An 8,528-nucleotide genomic window follows, 5' to 3' on the forward strand; every position below is an offset into this window, starting at 1 on the left:
TTAGAAATGGAAAAATAGAAGTTATCAATATTATTGTTTTCTCCTTGTTGTTATTATTGCCATCTCATTTTTTTCATCTTTTTTTATTGAGTTTGAATAGAAACATTCTTTTATATTTAGTGTGCCCTGTGGATAAAAAGACTGCTTTTAGTCATTGAATAAAAGTATGGAGGGAAGCAATGAGGCCCAGTGGAGGAATCACTACACAGAGTCAAGAAAGGCCTGGGTTTGAATCTCAACTACAGACGTTTACTAGCTGTTTAATCCAAGACAAATCAGTTCCCTTCATTGGACCTCACTTTGCCCCTCTGTAAAATAAAAAGGTTGGGCTTCTTAAACTTTTTCCACTTGCGACCCCTTCAGTGCTTCTTCTGTGGGTCGTGACCTCATGGGGTCACGACCCACAGTTTAAGAAACACTGGATGGCCTGCAAGGGCCCTGACGTCTCCAGGGTGATGATCTTACTATCATTCTAAGAGCAGGATGACTTTGGCAGTGTGTCAGGACCACACCAGGTTTCTGAACAAGTATTTTTCAAGAGTCACCTGTTCCCGACCACTCCATCCTCCTTGTTTTATAGACTTCTATGCATGCACACCCCCCCCATTTCTGTGAGATAATTTTCCCCTTTCTTCCTCTCCCCCCATGGCAGAAGATGTTCTTCCTCCTTTCCCTTTCCATTATTCTAAGGTCATCAAAACATAACAGAATCAAACCCTCTGTCTAATTAGACTCCCTCTCTGATGCCTGATGATGTCAGAGTTCTGAGGGGCTACATATATCATCTCCCCATATAATAATGTAAACACTTTAACTCTGTTAATTCTTGATTATTCATTAATGTTTGTCTTTCTAATGCTTCTCTTGACTCCTGGGTTTGAGTGTCAGATTTTTTACTCAGCTCTGGTCTTTTCATCAGGAATGCTTGGAAGTCCTCTATTTCATTAAAAATCCATTGTTTTCTCTTGTAGGATTATCAGTCAGTTTTTCTGGGTCAATTATTGTCTGTTGACAGCCTAGAACTTTTGCCTTGTGGAATATCACATTCCAAGTACCCTGCCTATGGCTCCTTGGCATTTGAATTCTTTCTTTCTGGCTTCTTGAGTATTTTTTTCTTTAACCTGGGAGCTCTAGATTCTGGCTATACTATTTCTCTGAATTCTTATTTTGAGGTTTCTTTCAGGAAGTAACTAGTGTATTCTTTTAATTAATGCTTTGCCCCCTGGTTCTAAGAGATCTGGGAAGTTTTCTTTTATGATGTCTCTAGGCTCTCTTTTTTGGTTCTGGCTTTCAGATAGTCCAATGGTTCTTAAATTGTCTCTCCTTGATCTGTTTTCCAAAGCTATTTTTGAGTGGGATGCCTCACATTTTCTTCTATTTTTTCAGTCTTTTGACTTTGTTTTAATATTTCTTGATGCTTCATGGAGTCATTAACTTCTAATTGGTTGATTCTGAGATGCCAGGTGGAGACGTCCTTAGGCAACTTTTCAGGCTTTTTCTCCCTATGTGGGCAACCCAGAATCAAATTACCTTCACAGGAGGCTAAGGAAGGCTCAGTCAGTACCCAAGGCTGCCACCTCAAGCGTCCTAGGCCCCAGGCCATGCTGTAGCTGATTTGGATACAGGCAAAGTGGTATTATCTGTCTTCACTTTGGATAGAATGAATGGCTTTCTCCCGAACTGATCTATAGGTTAAAGAAAGGCTTTTGAGATCAGAGGATATCAATCATCCACCAAAAATCTAGAGGACTGACCATAAAGTCAATATGAGTCAACAGTGTGAACCAAGAAAGTTCATGAAAACTCAGACTGCATCAAGAAAAGAGTGATATCCAGGATTAGGGAAGTGGGATAGTCCGACATTATTCTGCTCTGGTCAAATTATATCTAGAATATCACGTTCAGTTCTGGGCAGCACATTTTAGGAAGGATGTGGATAAGGTGAATAAAGATTGGAGCATCCAGAACAGGGCAACCAGGATAGTGAAGGGCCTTGAGTCAATGTCATAAAAGGACCAGTGGAAGGGACTGGGAATGTTTAGCCAAGGGAGGATGTGAGCTGCCTTCAGGTGCTTTAAGGGCTAACATAGGGGAGAGAATGAATCAAGTTTCATTCTGCTTAGCCCCAGAGGGCAGAAGCAGGTGCACCGGGGGGAAACTGCATAGAGTCCAATTTGATTTGGATGTCAGGGAAGACCAATCCCAAACAGTCAGAGCTTTCCAGGAGTTGAATGGGTGCCCTTTGTAGTTAGACTCCATTGGTGTTCTTCAAGTTGAGACTGGATGGTCATTTCTCAGTTATGTTATCAGGGATATTGTAGAGGGGACTTTTTTTTAGGTGTGGTTTAGACTGGGTGGTCACTGAGTTCCCTCGGAGATTCCATGACTCTAACAGGCCGCTGCCCCTGGGACCTCCAAATTGTAGCACTTTTCAGTGCTTATTGCAAGAGAGGATGAGACCCCTTTCCTCAGGTTAGCCTTTGGGAGTGGGGCCTTGAGAGATGGTGCCTTCCTAGGGGGAAGGACAATCTGGACTCTCCTGACCTGGGACCCAAGAGGGCCTTGACTAATAATACCATCTCCCATTTGTCAATGGAGTTTGTGGGCCAGGGGGAGTTATTTCCTCCCATTTCACAGATGGAAAGACTGAAGCCCAGAAAGGGGAAAGGACTGACTAAATGTCCCATAATTGAAAGTTGGGGAACCAGGGCTCCTGCCTTGGAGGACATAGAGAGCGGATGGTCCCAAAGGAAGTAGGGGATTGGCAAATGCTACCACTGGTAAGGGAGTTGGTGACAATTGTTTCCTTATCACCAGAGCCACCATTTTATCGGTGGGCACTGCACAGCCTGCTTCAGCTATCACTTGGGGCAAAAGACGATAACCCAGCTTACTTCCTGCTCCAGCCTTTTTTTTTTTTTCCTCTCAAGATAACAGATGTGTTCATCAGAGGAAGCAACCACAAGAGCCAGAGGCTGGGCTGGGCTGGGGGGGGGGGCAGGTTGGAGTAAAGAAAGGAATGGGGGGGGCAGGGGGGGCGGGGGGGGAGGGCTGCACCCAGCAGAACTGGAAAGAACAGAGACTATTCTCAGCCCTAGGTTTCTGCATCCTGGGGATGGCAGGCCAGGCTAACAGATAGACCGAAAGAGGGCTCTGGGCAAAAGAGGACAGGACAATTAGAGGTGGAAGGGACCTAGGAGGCAAGCAACTTCAACTCCCTCATTTTACAGAGAAGGAAATCGAGGCCCAGGGAGGGGAAGTGATTTGCCTTAGGTCACCCAGATAACAAGCGTCAGAGGTGACATTTGAACCCAGACCCTCTGCTTCCAGAGGAAATGCTCTTTCCATGTGGCCCTTACCCTTTGTACATCCTTCCTCCTTTGGCAGCAGCCCATGGGTCAATGGGGCTTCTTTCCAGTCTTAGGGCCCAGAAAGGGGGAGCAGTCACACCCTCTGAAGGCAAAAGGGGGTAGACAAATAGGCCTGCCTTGTACAAGAGTCAGAGCAGCAAGACTGAGCTCCAGCTCCAGTCACAAAGGCCTCACTATCCCCCCAAGCCTCTCACTTGGCCCAGTGCTAATCTAAATTACTTTATGGCACAGGGTGAACTGGGGAACTGAGAGTTATTCAACTTGGATCCAGACCTGGGAGACTTTTCTAGGAAACTGTAGGACTCTTGCTCAATGGCCAGCCAAGGGGAGAGCCGGGCTTCGGGTTCTGCCCTGGCCTGTCCAGCCTCCGGGCATCGGGCTGTCAGTGGACTTGTCCTGCTGGGAGGGGGGGCACGGCTGGGCCCAAGGAGAAAGCCTGCTCTCCCTCTCACCAACTCAGGCTCTATTTCTCTCTGTTTATTTATTTCTCTGTCTCTGTCTCTTTCTATCTCTATTTCTCTCTGTCTCTCTATTTCTCTTTGTCTCTATTTCTCTATCTCTGTCTCTCCACTTCTCTGTCTCCGTCTATATTTCCCTCTGTATCTCTATTTCTCTGTCTCTCTGTCCCTCTCTCTGTCTCTGTTTCTGTTTCTGTCTGCATTTCCCTCTGTCTCTCTATTTCTCTCTGTCTCTATTTCCCTGTCTCTGTCTCTCTCTCTCTCTATCTCCATTTCTCTCTGTTTCTGTCTGTCTCTGTCTCTATTTTTCTGTCTCTCTGTTTCCATCTTTATTTTTCTGTCTCTCTTTACATCTCTCTGTTTCTGTCTGTGTCTCAATTTCTGTCTGTACTTCTCGCTGTCTCTCCATGTCTCTATTTTTTCTCTGTCTCTCTTCATCTCTGTATTTCTCTCTATCTCTCTCTTTCCTTCTGTCTCTCTGTTTCTGAATGTATCTCTCTGTCTTTCACTGTCTCTGTATTTCTCTCTCTTTCCTTCTTTGTCTCTGTTTTTGTCTGTATTTCTCTCATTGTCTCTGTATTTCTTTGTCTTTGTGTGTATTTCTCTCTCTATTTCTATTTCCCTATATCTGTCTCTCTGTTTCCATCTTTATTTTTCTGTCTCTCTTTATGTCTCTCTGTCTCTATCTGTGTCTCAGTTTGTCAGTACTTCTCGCTGTCTCTCCTTGTCTCGATTTTTCTCTGTCTCTCATTGTCTCTGTATTTCTCTCTGTCTCTCTCTTTCCCTGTCCCTGCCTCTCTGTTTCTATCTCTAATTGTCTCTCATTGTCTCTGTATTTCTCTCTGTCTCTCTTTTCCCCTGTCCCTGCCTCTCTGCTTCTATCTCTAATTGTCTCTCATCGTCTCTGTATTTCTCTCTGTCTCTCTCTTTCCTTCTTTGTCTCTGTTTCTGTCTGTATTTCTCTCTCTCATTGTCTCTGTATTTCTTTGTCTCTGTGTGTATTTCTCTATTTCTGTTTCTCTGTATCTGTCTCTCTGATTCTATCTCTATTTCTTTCTATCTCTCTGTCTTCCTTGGAGAGCCCGCCTTCTCTCACCGGCCTGTGGCAGCCTTGCCAAGGGATGTGGGTCAGGAGATCTTGGGGATACAGAAACGGTGTCTCCCCTAGCTCTTTGTACCATCCCATCACCCTCTCCCAAATCACTACACATAGATCATGGCACTGAGATGGCTGGGAGGCCTGAGATATGATGTTACATTTCACCCCTTCCCGAGTCTCAGTTTCCTCATCTGTAAAATGGGAATAAATAATGCTCCCCGGGGCAGCTAGGTGGTGCAGTAGATAGAGCTCCAGCCTTGGAGTCAGGAGGACCTGAGTTCAAATCCAGCCTCAGACACTTGACACTTACTAGCTGTGTGACCCTGGGCAAGTCACTTAACCCCAATTGCCTCACCAAAAAGCAAAAAAAACCCCAAACAAAACAAAATAATGCTCACCAGATAAAGCGATATTGTAGGCTTATAGTTCTAGAACTCAAAGGGCCCTCAGAGGCCATCTAGTCCAATATACTCATTTTACAGATGGGGAAACTGAGGTCCAGGAAGACAAGTCATCTAATTCCAAATCCATTGCTCTTTTCATTATATATGGGGAAACACAGTCAAGAGAAGGAAACCACACCCAAATGCCAGATAATCTTATTTATTAGAGGATTTCTGATTCCCCACTGTACCCCAGCACAACATGTCCACCCCACCCCACTCACACCCCCAGGAGGAAACAGTTATGTTTTCCCTGGGGGCCTGGCATTGGTCTCCCGTGGAGATGGCTCCATTTTCCATAGATAAGCACTGGTTAAAGGTGAATGCATGGGGCATCTGTCCTGGAATGGGCATTGGTGGAATGAGGAGATGGTCTCTGATAGGGACCAGCCAGATTTGGAGAACAGATAGTGAAGGTGATAAGCTATCTCCAGCTTGGCCCGGTGGTTCCCTGGGGTCCAGACCCTGAGTATGCTTCCAAATGTCAGCTCTGGCAGTGTGTACTGTAGGGGAGGGGAACTGTGCTCAGCCCACTCAGCCCTTGGTGCCTGGGGTGCTCTGTTCTTCCCAATAAGCTGGGATAGGGTTGAGGTGGCCGCTGACCTCCAAGCCCAAGAGACATTCACCACTTCCAAACTGGTCCTGCTACCTTAGCCAGCATTGGCTGGCTCAATTGATGAATCTTCCCTTAGTTGGGGTTGGGGATCCCCCAAAATCCTTAGCCTTCTCCCATATTGGTGTGGGTAATGAAGGTGCCCAGACCACCAGGTTATGGCCTTGGCCTGGTTACCACAGACCTAGGTGTAGTGGTGGGGAGAGTTAACTCTGTCTATTCCCCAGCCTGAGTGAAAAGGGCCCTGGGTTCCCAAATCTCAGCTCTAGAACCTCTGAGGCCAACCCCTTCATTTTACAGATGAGGAAACTGAGGCCCAGAAAATGGCTTTCCTAAAATGACAAAGGGAATATGTCAGAGGCGGGACTTGAAGCTAGGCCTTCTCACTCCAATCCAGCGTTATCTCCACCATATCACAATGGAATTGGGAGATTATCAAGTGGGCAGGACCTCAGAAATCATAACAGGAGTCATTTAGGCCTCCTTTTATGGACGGTGTAACAGATACCAAGAGAGGCAATGACATTTGTCCAAAGTCACGCCTGGCTTCTAACTTAGATCCTCTGAACCCGAAATCAGACCTTGTTCTCACCTGAGGCTAGGTTGGGTTCAGGTCATTGCTCCACTATTAATTTTCTGTGGGACTTTAGTCCTCTCATCTGGCAAATGGGGATAATCAGAAAGGACTTCGGTACTGGCTCTGCAACCAGGGTGACCCTGGGAAATTTGGGTCCCCTCTCTGAGCCTCAGTTTCCTTCTTTGTAAAATGGGACAATACCCTACCTCACAGTGCTACTGGGAGGCTCCCATGAGGAAATGGATGGCTAAGCCCCTTTGAACTCTAATCTGCCACCTCGGCTGCTGTTGTCGTCAGTAGATTGGCCTCCAATAAAGGGCTTACTCTGTGTCAGGTAATGCACTATTATAGTATCCTGCCTACCTCATGAGAAAGTCAGAAGGTTATGGCGAGATAGCAGATATGAAAGACCTTTGACAAGTTAAAGTCTAAGGAGTTCTCATTTCTGGGGTCAGGGGTAGATTTTCCTCTACTTGTCAGGAAGTCTTCGGGATTTCGGTTAGGCAATCTCCAGCAAAGAGGCAGTGTGGGGTAGTGGGTAGAATCTTGGACTAGGAGTCAGGACGGGTGCAAATTCCAACTTAGGGACTTGCTAGCTATGCGCCAAGTCACATAAGCGCCCTCAGCCTCAGTTTCCTCATCTGTAAAATGAAGATAATAATAACACCTACCTTCCCAGAGCTGTTGTGAGGATCGAATGAGAGGATGGGGGTCTCGAGTTGCACAAAATTGAAGTCAGGACATCACAGAGCTGGAAGGTGCTTCAGAGGGCATCTGAGCCACCCCTCTCATTTGGAGAAACTGAGACCCAAGGAGGGGAAAGGACTTGTGCAAAGTCACGTAAAGAATCCTAGATCTAGAACTGAAAGGAATTTCAGAGGCCGTCTAGTCCAGCTGCCCTCATTTTATAGAAGAAGGAACTGAGTCCCATAAGGGGAAGTGACTTATCCAAGGTCATACAGGTAGTAAGCAGAAGCTAGTTTTGAACCAAATTTTTCTTACTCCAGAACTAGTGATCTTTCTCACTGTATGATGTTGCCACCTTAAGGCACTAAATATATATATATATATATATATATATATACACACATTTGTATATAATATATGCATGCATATGTATATGTGTATGAATATACACATGCATATTATGTGTATATGAATGTATATCAATATGGATTATACATATGTATATGTGCATATACCTATGTATATGAATGTGTTTATGTCTATTTTTGTGTGTGTCTCTGTGTATATACACACATATTTGTATGTGCACGTATATATGGATGTGTGCATGCACGCGTATGCGTATGTGGACATGTATGTACACACGTGTATGTATATGTATATGTGTGCTGTGTATGTATACGTATGTCTATGTATGTGTGGAGAGGGGGGAGAGAGAGCAGACACAGAGACAGAGAGAGAGAGGTGGGAGAGGGGGATATGGGGAGGAGGGGAGAGAGAGAGGAGAGACAGAGAGAGGGGGCCTGTCATTGTATATGTATGTGTATCTAGAGAGAGGAAGCCCAGGGTCCCATAGCCAGTATGTGTCAGAAACCAGACCCAGGCCAGCTCTCTATCTACTAGGTATAAGGAACCTGAGGCCTCGAGGCCACATGTGTTTTCCAGAATAAATCCTTTTAATGGCTGCAGGTTCCCCACCCCTGTAAACTAAATCATAGTCTCTCTCTCTGTCTCTCTCTGTCTATCCCTCCCTATCCTTCTCTCTGTCTATGTCTCTCCATCTGTCCACCACCCCCTCTATATTTTCTCACTCTTTCTTTTGCTCTCTCCCACTCACTTGATTCTTCTGTCTCCCCCATTCTCTCTCTCTTCTTCTTCTTTTTTTTTTTTAGACAATTGGGGTTAAGTGACTTGCCCAGGGTCACACAGCTAATAAGTACCGGATTTGAACTCAGGTCCTCCTGACTTCAGGGCCTGTGCTCTATCCACTTCACCACCTA

The sequence above is a fragment of the Vombatus ursinus genome, unplaced genomic scaffold (assembly GCF_900497805.2).
Source record: "Vombatus ursinus unplaced genomic scaffold, bare-nosed wombat genome assembly UNPS02014982.1, whole genome shotgun sequence".
NCBI lineage: Eukaryota > Metazoa > Chordata > Mammalia > Diprotodontia > Vombatidae > Vombatus > Vombatus ursinus.